Source organism: Aquarana catesbeiana, linkage group LG07 (genome assembly GCF_042186555.1).
Source record: "Aquarana catesbeiana isolate 2022-GZ linkage group LG07, ASM4218655v1, whole genome shotgun sequence".
NCBI lineage: Eukaryota > Metazoa > Chordata > Amphibia > Anura > Ranidae > Aquarana > Aquarana catesbeiana.
The window spans coordinates 105,294,528-105,307,237 of record NC_133330.1 but is presented as its reverse complement, the minus strand read 5'-3'; positions in this window follow the sequence as shown (position 1 = coordinate 105,307,237).

Sequence of the window (12,710 nt, the reverse complement as noted above, 5' to 3'; positions counted from 1 at the left end):
CGGAACTGAATACTCTAACATCTGAGCAGCGAGCATCGCCGCAGATAGATATCAGGCACAAAATTGATGAGGCCAGATTATCATTAAATTTGAGCCTCACCACACAGGCTGCAAAACGTATATGATGGTCATGTCACAGATATTATACAATGGACGATAAGCCTACCAACTTACTAGCGCGAAAACTAGTTCCTCGCCCCTACACGTCGGCCCTACCCAAACTTAGTCTAAACAATGGTCGGGCGACCCAAAACCCAAAAACCATTTTAGAAGAGTTTACCAAATTCTATTCTACATTATATAGTAGCTCAGAGAGGGGTAACAAGGGTAAAATGGATGACTTTTTTAATGACATTCCCCTACCCAAACTGACTAAGGACCACTCGGACCTTATGGACATGGAATTTACGGAGGCAGAAGTAGGACAGGCTATAAAAAGTTTGAATCCCTCTAAAGCACCAGGCCCAGATGGGTTCATAGGCCAATATTATCGTAAATACCAAGAGATCCTGATCCCACACCTGTGCACATTTTTCAATGCAATTAGAAGGAGCGTAAGGAGAACAGCATATATTCATGTTATCCCAAAACCAGGGAAAGACCACGGACTATGCGCAAACTATCGTCCAATATCGTTAATAAATACCGATCTAAAAATAATGACCAAAGTCTTGGCAGGCAGACTAAATTAGTTTCTGGTGCAATATATCCACCCAGATCAGGCAGGGTTTGTCCCTGGCCGCCAAGCCTCAGATCAGACCAGAAGAGTCATAGACGCCATCTCAGCGATACAATCAGATTGGGATGATAAAGGGCCCAGGTGGGGAATGTTACTGTCCTTTGACATACACAAGGCATTTGGTACCTTGTCATGGGAATATCTCTTCTATGCTTTGACCCAGCTGATCTTCAGGAAGGGATTTATGTCAATACTTCGGGTCCTCTATAGCTCCCCAACTGCTTCCTTAATGGTAAAAGGTTACTCCTCTAGTCCCATCTCCATCCTCGCCAGGGCTGCCCTTTGTCCCCATTGCTTTTTGTTTTGGCCCTAGAACCGCTCGCTATAAAAATACGCAACTCCACTAACATACGCGGCATTACCTGTGGCAATTATGAACAAAAATGTGTCCTTTTTGCGGCCAACATCTTAATGATGATCTCATCGCCAATCACCACCCTCCCCAACCTATATGCATTACTCAAATCATTCACAGCAATCTTGGATCTTAAAATAAATCATGACAAGTCTCAGGCCATGAATATATTCCTAGAGGAGAGTACACTCTCGACCCTCAAACAATCCTTCAATTTCGTATGACACAAAGAGACACTCCCATATTTGGGCATTAATCTCACTCTGACATTACGCACTTTATACTCCAAAAATTACCCTGCGCTATTCCAATGATTGACAGTGGACCTAGCCAAATGGCTGCTTCACCCACCGTCGTGGTTTGGCAGACTACATTCCGTAAAGATGAATGTTCTACTGAAAATATTGTACCTGTTTCGAATGCTACCAGTTTCAATTGTTCGATCGGATCTGTTGGCCTTCCAGAATAAAATTGTATCTTTTATCTGGGGGGATAAGAGGCCTAGGGTGAACAAGCGTACACTATTCACTCCTAAGAGGAAAGGTGGGCTGGGTACCCCAAATTTGCAAAAATACTATTACGCAGCACAGCTGGCTCAATTAGCCAGGTTTCACTCTACCAAGCCCCACCCAATATGGATGCAGATGGAGATGTATGCATGTAAAGAAAGGCCGATATCGCATATCCTATGGTTATCCCCAAAGGAACGGCCCCCAATTCTGTGCCTGGCACTGTCCTCTTCCCTGAATATTTGGGATAGATTAACGAAATCCTACCAGTTTAAATCCCAGCATACTCCATTAGCCCCTTTACTTGGAAATGTGAATTTCACCCCGGGCCTCACCCCCCGAGCGTTTGATTGGTGGACCAACAAAGGACTCCTTCGTACAGTTGACTTGTGTGATCATAAAGGTTTACTGCCTAGAAAGTTTTTAATGGAGAAATATCAAATACCGGCTTCGGAATATTTCCGATGTACTCAGATCATGCATTTCTTAAGCACTTTGTCGCGAAATTCTGATATAGCAACTATGTCTCCTATGGAATACCTGTGTCAGAATTTTGATAAAATCGGAGGACATATCTCTGAAATATATACTGCCTTGACAAATTTCTCTATCAAACAGGCTTACATGATAAAATGGGAAGCAGACCTCCAGGAGACTATTGAACTGGATGAATGGCATACTATAGCCAAAGAGGCCTCAAAGTCGCTTATAAATACCTCAATTATAGAAGCTAATTACAAAGTGCTTTTAAGATGGTACATGGTTCCAGCCAGGCTCGCAACATGTGTGCCGACTGCATCCCCACTGTGTTTCCGCGGATGCGGACAGGAGGGAACCATGTACCATGTGTGGTGGCAGTGCCCTAAAGTAAGAGGTTACTGGATTAGGGTGTACAATTTTATCTACACCCTTACCCAAATGAATCTAGTAAAGTCCTCGAGGCAGGTACTGCTGGGCAGTAGGGTGGAGATGGTGTCAAAGTCCCAGAGGCGTCTCATAACATTTATATTTATATCAGCAAAAATTATTATCGCAAAATCCTGGAAAACTGCAGCCTTGCCATTCGCACAACTTAAGCACAAACTTTCCTGGATTATGCTAAATGAACGCATGACAGCGATATTACAAGATGAAATGCAGATGTACAAGAAAGTTTGGGACCCATGGGTTGAATACTTAGCGGGAGATCCTAGGTCTTTACCTGAATAGAGTCATCTCTAAATGGTGGGAGTTGGAGCGCTGGTTCACTTTCTACTTTTCTACCCCTCTACTTTCACACTTTTCCTTCATCCTTTCCTCTTTTTCTCCCTTTTTCTTTTTTTTTTTTTTTTTGAAAACTGACAATTTTTATTAAGTTTCCATTTTTTCCAACATAAAAAAAAAGCAAACAGAAAAAAGAAAGATCTTGCTAGGTGATAAGTAGTACACATCAAGCGGGCTACCCATATACATTGTCACCTGTATCTAGACAAGGTAGAAGCATATATAACTGGTGAGGAACAAAATAAAAAAAAAGAAAGAGGAAAACAATGCATATCCACAGATACTCAATGAGGTATGAGTCAGTGACTCTATGCTACCACTTATTTCAAACTTGCTCAGATGTAGATCTGTGGAACAAAGGAGTGGGAGAAAAAAAGAGTAGAGAGGTTATGTAGAGCCTAGAGGGCTGAGAAGAGTGAGGGTAAGGAGAAAAGAGGGGGTAGGAGGTAGATAGGAGGTAAGAGAGAAGAGAACACCCATCCGGCCCTGAGCCTCCGCACTGTCTGGGGGAATCAGCCTTAAATTCAGCTGGGTTTGGGGACTTCCAGCATATCCCATAGTTTCCATACCCGGTTGTGTTTGTCAAGAGTATTGTTTAGGGAGGCTGTCAAATATTCCATCCGTTTGACGTCCCTGATCCTAGTGTGCAATTCAAACAGAGAGGAGGGTTCCCTCTTTTTCCATTTCAGGGCTATCAAGCATCGCCCGGCCGTTAGCACTTGAGCCAGGAGTTTTTTTGAGGTTTTAGAGAAGGAAGGAGGAGGGAGGCCTAAAAGGTACAGTTTAGGACTGCAGACATAGTACAGGAGATGGTCAGAGAATGCGGACATATTACAGAAGATGGTCAGAGATTGCAGACATAATACAAGAGATGGTCAAAGACTGCAGATATGTTACAAGAGATGGTCAGAGACTGCAGTTCCTATGGACATTAGTAGATAATGGCCGATCGGCCCTCTCACCTGACCCAGCGATACAGCAACGGTTCCTCTGATCAGGAGTCAGCTCACTCTGAATTGCCTATGGTGACTCCGTTGGGTAGCACCAGGATCTGTATTCTGGCAATGACTGCATTCCTTTCTCCGCCAGGGATGGCACTAGGCTGTGTGACTTTCCCTCTGGTGGCGCAGGGCAGCGGGGTTCTCTCTCTGATGGTGTTTTCTCAGCACTGTCCTCTCCCTTTGGAGTCCTGGGTGTACTTCCCTGAAAGCTTTCCCAGGCTCCTGGCTCTCTCTCTCTCCCATTCAGCTGAGCATGTTGTGTGGGCTGCAGTTTCCTGTTACATTGGGGCTGCCAGTCCTCGGGACTACATGTCCCACAATCCTCTTCTTTGCTCCTTTTTTTTTTCTTCCCTGGCCGATATGAAGGCGGGGGAAGAAACATAGTGCGCCGCTCACTATTACAGCAGCGCGCGCAAAGAGGAGAGGGAGAGGAGTGTCACCTGGTGTGGTAAAACATGGTATTACCCCCCTCCACCAACTATAGTCGCCCCTCAGTACAGACCCCCCTCCACTAAGTATAGACCCCCCTCCGTCAGTGCAGATCCCCCACTAAGTATAAACCCCTCCCTCAGTACAGACCCCCCATCAGTATAGACCCCCCAGGACAAAACACCCCCATCTATCAGTATAGACCCCCCTCAGGACAAACCAACCACCCCTCCATTAGTACAGACCCCCCTCAGGACAAACCCCCCCTCCATTAGTACAGAACCACCCCCTCCATTAGTACAGACCCCCCAGAACAAACCACCCCCCCTACATTAGTACAGAACCACCCCTCCTCCATTAGTACAGACCCCCTGAACAAACCACCCCCCTCCATTAGTACAGACCCCCCCTCAGGACAAACTACCCCCCTCCATTAGTACAGAACCACCCCCCCATTAGTACAGACCCCCTCAGGACAAAACACCCCCCTCCATTAGTACAGAACCACCCCCTCTATTAGTACAGACCCCCCAAAACAAACCACCCCCCTCCATTAGTACAGACCCCCCAGAACAAACCACCCCCCCTCCATTAGTACAGACCCCCGGGACAAACCACCCCCTCTCCATTAGTACAGACCCCCAGGACAAACCACCCCCCCTCCATTAGTACAGGCCCCCCCAGGACTAACCACCCCCCTCTCCATTAGTACAGACCCCCCAGAACAAACCACCCCCCTCCATTAGTACAGACCCCCCCTGGACAAACCACCCCCCCTCCATTAGTACAGACCCCCAGGACAACCCCCCCTCCATTAGTATAGACCCCCCCAGCACAAACCCCCCTCCATTAGTATAGGCCCCCCCAGGACAAACCCCCCCTCCATTAGTATAGACCCCCCAGGACAAACCACCCCTCCATTAGTATAGACCCCCCGGGGACAAAACCCCCCCTCCATTAGTATAGACCCCCGACAAACCACCCCCCACTAAGCTAATTAAAAAACACCCGGGCGGCAGCTGGAGAGGAGAGGACGGTGTGCAGCTGCGCCGCCCGGGTGGAAAACAGAGCATGTCAGGCATGGGCAGCAGGCGGGAGTTACACAGGAGGAGGAGAACAGGGATACGTCCGGAACAGACCGCCCCCCCAGTGACGTCACTGCGCGGCTGGTCTCTCTGCACACAGAGACACAGCCTCTCCGATCTCTGGCTGTTTCCGCCCTCCTCCTCTGACAGGAGGAGGGAGGGGGGATGGGCTTCGGCAATAAACAAAGCGGCGGCTGCAATGACCATAGGAGAGAGCCGCCTACGGACAATGAGAGGAGGAGGAGGGAGGGGAGCACTCTGGCTCTTCAGCGCTCCCACCTCTGTGGTGCCCGGGTGCACTGCACCCCATGCACCCGTCCAGGATCGGCCCTGGTCCAGGGGATGATCCCTGTTGGAAGTGGGGGTTCCAACATGAGGGTGGAAGGGGGATCCACAGAGCTTACTGTTGTAATGCCATCTTCTGTGTTGTATCTGTGTTCTCCAGCTCCTGGGGGGGTGCTTGAGGGAGAAGCGCCTGTGGAGGACAGGGCCGGTGTCACCAGACAGGGGGGAAGCGGCTGGGAGAGGCTGTTCATGCGATGGCCACCGGCAGGTGCTGAGACCTCAATCTAAGAGCTGGAGGGGGGAGCTGCATTGGTCGCCGTTATCAGGTCCCCTTCCGAGCCATACCTTTGACCCCCGACTCCCAGGGATGTGAGTGCAGGAGAGGAGATTGAAGAGGAGGCTGCTGGTGCCATCTTGGCCGCGTGATATCCCGTCGGAGTATTCTTTTACTTTGTGAAAATTTCAATAAAAACATTGAAACAGAAAAGTTCACGCATGCTGATTTGCAAACAGGTCACCCATTTGACTATGGAGACCCACCTTTTACATAAAACACAAACATGCTTATTATTCTTTTCATATTTCATTCTCCTGAGGGGCCTGCATCGTTGTGAATAAAGATATTCTAAGATTGATACCCAGAGCAGACATATATACTATAAATAACATTCAATGTATTTTAACTGATCTATATGTCCCTAACCCTATACTCCAAATGTTCTTAATTGTTTGACACAAGTTCAAGACGAGGAGACATGTCGCAGCATTATTGGTTGAGGGCTTTAACAATAATTAGAACTTAAGAATAATTAGAAAATTTTCTAGGTAATAGTACTTCAGAAAACGTTCAGTCCCTATTTGGCCAACTAGGCTGGAACTAATAACATTTGGAGATCATGCTACCCTACTGAGTTGTAAAACTCATGTCTTTCCAGAATGCATATGTCTATTTAAAGAACTGTTCTAGCTATCCCTTCTTTACTTATAGGGTTTCTCTTTCTTAAAGTGGTTGTAAACCCATTACAACCACTTTAACCTACAGGTAAGCCTAGATTAAGACTTACCTGTAGATGCAAGAAATATCTCCCAAACCTAAATGGTTTAGGAGATATTTGCAGAAATAGCGGCACCGATGTCTACAGCGCATGCGCCGTAGACATCAGGCGCAGGCGCACTGAGCGTTCCGTTTCTAACAGCGATCATGCCGTTAGTGGCGGCACCCGCGCGCATGCGCGGGAGTGACGTCATCGTGGCTCAGTCACAGTATCGGAGCCGCGATACCCGGAAGTCACTCCGGGATAGATGGCGGTGTCGGAGGAGGCGAACGAGGGCCGATGCAGGGGTTTCGATCTCAGGTATGTAATTCATAATGAGCTTACGATGCATACTAGCTCATTATGCCTTTGTCTTGCAGGGTGTATTTTTTTTTTCAGAGGCTTTACTTCCTCTTTAATAGTCTGCTTCCCTGGGTGGAGTTTGGGCTACTTGCAAGACATACTTATGTGGGTTGCTTATTGAAGAGTTTTCTTCTGTTAAATGGCCTCCAGGAAATGTGAGACTGAACTATTGCACTTTGTCTTGGAGGCTGAATATGAATATACCAACTCCTTAATGAAAGTTGAACAGCGTGGCTTTGTTATTAGGCATAAATATTTTTTAGAAGTTGAAAAAACTGTTAGCTCTGGTTACAAAATTGTATAGAGAATCTAATTTCATCTGTTATATTTGGCCTCCAAGCAGAATCTGCATACCACTGTTAATATTTTGATAGAATTTCATTCATTCTCTCACCAGCTTCATGCCTTAAAGACACGTTATGACCACCATGATCGAATTCTAGAACCTGTCCCTATTTCTCCAATTACTCCAAAGGAAAAGGACATGCTAAATGCCCCATTAACTCTGGAGGAACTAACAGTAGCTATGAATTCACTATCTAACACCAAAGCTTTTCATAAAAAGTATAATAAATTGTTACTTCCAATGCTATTAGACACTTTGCACTCAACTTCCAAAACTGAAATTCCTAATTCCATGTATAAAGCCAATATAATCATGCTCCCTAAGCTTGGTAAAGACTCTAATAAACCTGACTCATATAGACGTATATACCTACGTAATACTGATACTAAGATATTGGAAAAAGGTTTTTGCTGTCTTGTCACCCTGATCACCCTGATCAATAAATTGATCCATAATGACCAGTCAAGTTTTATTCCAGACAGGTCAACCTTAATATTAGAAGAATTTTTCTTAAAGACTAAGTGCAGCCAAAATCAGTCAGTAGGCTGCTTCCCTTGTGCTGATGCTCCTTCTTTTAGGTGAAATCCTCCTTGGCCAATGCCCACCCACTCCCACTCTCACCACTGTAATCTTCTGGTGCGGCAGAGGTTAATAGAATTAAAGTGGTTGTAAACCTCAGACATGAAATATGAACAAAGCATTTCCCTCTATAGTGTGTACTTGTCTCAATCCAGAGCACTAAGTGTCATTTCTGTCTGTTGCTTCATTCCTCTACTATCATCATGAATTACTTCTTCCTGACATAAAAGAGAAAAAAAAGGTGACAGGGTAGGAAGCTCCAGCTGATTGACAGCCTTAGCTCTGTTCTTGTGTGCTCTGTGAAGGGGGGTGTGTCCATTCCCTCCAATCAACTCTCAGAGCTCCCCTCACTGAGCTCTGCAGTGTGTAACTTCAGCTCTCCATCCCTTTTTTTTCTTTTTAAATCGCAGGCAAGCTTATAAATTCTGTACTTTGAATGGATGTACAGAAGAGAAGACTGCAGATAAACTGATACAATTTATGTAGGAGGATTTGTTTAATATCTGTGCATCGCCAATGAATAATCCCCTCACTGGGTATATTTAAGGGTTAATAACCACTTTAAAGCTGGGTTCATACTATTGCCTCGTAGAGGTCTGGCGTGTCCCATTCCCTGTTTCAGGTCTGATTTAAGCCAACATTTTTAGGCTGAATTCGGACCTAGAATGGACCAAAAGACGCACAGGACTCCTGTGCAAATTTGCACCAGAGCCGCAGCGGAGATATGTGAACCGGCTCCATGGAGAGCCGGTTACAATCTCCTATCACCTACCATGCGAATTGGATGCGGGGAAACCCGCATTCCAATTCGCATAGGTGTGAACCCAGCCTAAGGGGCTGTAACATGTCCTCATCAAGAGAGACCCACTATGCTCCCCTTTCTACCCAGCTGTTCTATTCATTGAAGCCACAATACAGCTTCTATGAGTGAAACAGAATCTTTGATAATTGAAAGTACTGCCCCCCATTCTAATGCCGCGTACACACGACCGGACTTTACGGCAGACTTTGTCCGGCGGACTTTTCGACAGACTTTCCGACGGACTTCCCGAATGAACAGACTTGCCTACACACGATCAACCAAGTCCGACGGATTTGTACGTGATGACGTATGACCGGACTAAAACAAGGAAGTTCATAGCCAGTAGCCAATAGCTGCCCTAGCGTCGGTTTTTGTCCGTCGGACTAGCATACAGACGAGCGGACTTTTCGCAAGGACTCGAGTCCGTCGGACAGATTTGAAACATGTTTCAAATCTAAGTCTGTCAAACTTTTGAGAAAAAAAAGTCCGCTGGAGCCCACACACGATCGAATTGGCCGACGGACTCCGGTATGCCGGACCAAGTATGCCGGAAAGTCCACTCGTGTGTATGCAGCATAAGATTACGTTTCATTCATAGAAGCTGTAAAATGGCTTCTATAAATGGAGCAGCTGGGTAGAAGCGGCAGGCATAGTTCGGGCTCTCTTGATGGGATCCTGTGACAGCCCCTTAGTTCTATTAATCCCCACTGCACTGAAGGATCATGATGGTGGTAGAAAAGGGAGCAGAGATGGAGGGGGATTTCACATAAAAGAGACATCAACACAAGGGACACATCCTACTGACTGCAAGTTATGTCCCTTGTGCTGATTTTTCAGTTTTATTTTGGTTGCACTTAGGCTATCATTTTTAAAAACGCCCCTGTGAATGTAGGAAACAGAGCTGTCGTTTAATGCCACTAAAACCTTCAACAGTGGTGATTGCCCTTATCTCACCTATCACTCACTTATCTTATTAGCCCAATATGTCTTCCCAAACTCTTGTTTAAGATCATAGGCGCAATATTTTATATACGGTACTAGTATGAAAGGGAGACCAAGCTAGAATTAGGCTACAGATTCTCTCAGCATCTCATTGACAAGGGGGGGTTGACACTCCCGAATGTGTGACTGCAATATAGAGCTACACAATTACAGCACTTAATTGGACGTGCTGACACTGACAATGTAGACTCTACTCATACCGTCATGCTGAATATCCTTGGGTGCCTTCCCAGATACTTCACTGAAAACAAATCTTCTGCTCAAATTCCACCATTCCTTCACCTTACTTCTGATACACCACATTTGCAAGACAGGAGCTTGTTAGGCTATACCAGTTATAACATTCACATTCACAATGCGTCCCTCCTCAGGATATATAAACTAGGAATCTTTACGATCGGGACAGTATAGGTGGTTCACACATATTCACCAGATCTTTGCCAATATAATTTTAAACTCCTTCCAACATTGTTGTTCAACAGTTGCAGGATAAATTTAAAATCCATAATCTACATTTTTTTTAAAGTGGTTGTAAAGTTTTTTTTTGTATTAAAATAACAAACATGTATATACTTACCGCCTCTGTGCAATGCTTTTGCTCTTCTTCTGGGGTCCCACGCCGGTGCTCCAGGCGCCTCCTCTTCATGGGGTACCCCCACAGAAAGCTGCTTTCCATGGGGGTACCAGTGCAAGCTCGCTCCAGAGTCCCGCTGCTGCATCCATTGACACACACAGCGGGACTCGGGCCCCGCTCAAGTGTCACAGGTTTCGATTAACAGCAGCGAGAGCCAATAGCTCCCTCTGCTATCAATCTGTCCAATGAGGAGAGAGACAGTGGCTGGAGCCACTGCACTTGTACACACTGCTGGATTGGATCATGCTCGGGTAAGAAAAAAGAGGGGGGGGCTGGGGGGGAGCTGCAGCACAGAAGGTTTTTCACCTTAATGTATAGAATGCATTCGGGTGAAAAACCTTAATGCTTTACAACCACTTTAATGTCTACAGTTTAGGCATGCCGTTCAAGCATAGCACAAATTATTCCCTTTCCTCTTCTTAACAAATTTACAGGGCCTTGATAAAGTATTCATACCCATTGAAATTTTCCACATTTTGTCATGTTACAACCAAAAAGGAACATGTATTTTATTGGAATTTTATGTAATTGACCAACACAAAGTGGCAAATCATTGTGAAGCAGGGGCTGATTTGGAGGGGGGGCAACGGGGCAATTGCTCCCCTTGGGAAAATATTACTGACTCTGAAGCTGAGCCTGCCCTGGGAATCCAGAGCCGCGGTCAGGATGACACACAGCCATTCTCAGCATTAGGAATTATGGCCCAGACACATCAGGACTGGACTTTCTGCCCCCTGTACCTCCCCCAGCAGTTTTCCAGCCTCTCTCCAGCAGGCTGCTGCTTGAGTAGGTGGGAGCCTCCTGGTTTCTGCTGCTTGGGTGGGAGGGATGAGGATGTGCCTGCCCCCCCCGAGATTACTTCCGCCTGGCTGGAGGAAGGTATGAGCAGCTGAGCAGAGGGAATGTGAACTTCCTGGAGGTAAGCTCAACTAGCAGTACATCGTGGATTTGTTTACAGGCACCTCTATGTTAAGTCTGCTGAGTTACTGCAGTTTAGCATAGAGGAGCTGTTAGCAGACAAATGGGATTGCATCTCCTTTTCATGTGGCACAGTGAGAAATTGGGCTCATTCAAGCATTGTGAATGCCCCCTGATGTGTCCATTCCTGATCCCCCCCCCCAGTGTGTGCCCTCCTGACCCCCAGTGTGTGCCTTCTGACCCTCCCCTGGTGTGTGCTCTCCTGACTCCCCCAATGTGTGCCCTTCCGACCCCCCCAGTGTGTGCCCTCCAAACCCCTCCCCAGTGTATGTCCTCCTAACCTACCTGGTGTGTGCCCTCCTGACCCCGTACCGTGCCCTCCTGACCCCCCTGGTGTGTGCTCTCCTGACCTCCCTAATGTGTGCCCTCCTGACCCCGTATTGTATCCTCCTGACCTCACTGGTATGTGCCCTCCTGACCTCCCTGGTGTGTGCCCTCCTGACCTCTTTGGTGTGCGCTCTCATGACCTCCTTGGTGTGAGCCCTCCTGACATCCCTGGTGTGTGCCCTTCTGACCTCCCTGGTGTGTGCCCTCCTGGCCTCCCTGGTGTGTGCCATCCTGACCTCATACTGTGCCCTCCTGACCTCCCTGGTGTGTTCCCTTTCTGACCCCCCCCAATTCTGTAAACAACACCTTATTTTCTGTCAGTGCCCCTCCCTCCCGGCCACCCTGAGTCAATACTTTGCAGAACCACCTTTCACTGCAATTACAGCTGCAAGTCTTTTTGGGTACGTCTCTACCAGCTTTACACATCTAAAGAGTGACATTTTTGCCCATTATTCTTGTTAAAATAGCTCAAGCTCTGTCAGATCGGATAGTGAGCATCAGTGAACAGTAATTTTCAAGTCTTGACACAGATTCTCAATTGGGTTTAGGTCTGGACTTTGACTGGGCCATTCTAACACATGAATATGCTTTGATCTAAACCATTCCATTGTAGCTCTGGCTGTATGTTTAGAGTCTTTGTCCTGCTGGAAGGTAAACCTACGCCTTAGTCTCAAGTCTTTTTCAGACACTAACAGGTTTTCTTCTAAGATTGCCCTGTATTTGGCTGTATCCATCTTCCCATCAACTCTGACCAGCTTCCCTGTCCCTGCTGAAGAAAAGCGTCCCCACAACATTATGCTGCCACCACCATGTTTCATGGTGGGGATGGTGTGTTCAGGGCAGGGGCGGATCCAGGGGGGGCAACGGGGCATTTGCCCCCCTGAAAATATAACAGACTCCCGAGTCTCTCACATCAGTATCATGAACACAAGCAGGCCAGCAGCGGTGCCGAGAGAGATACCCTGTTGTTGTTGCACCG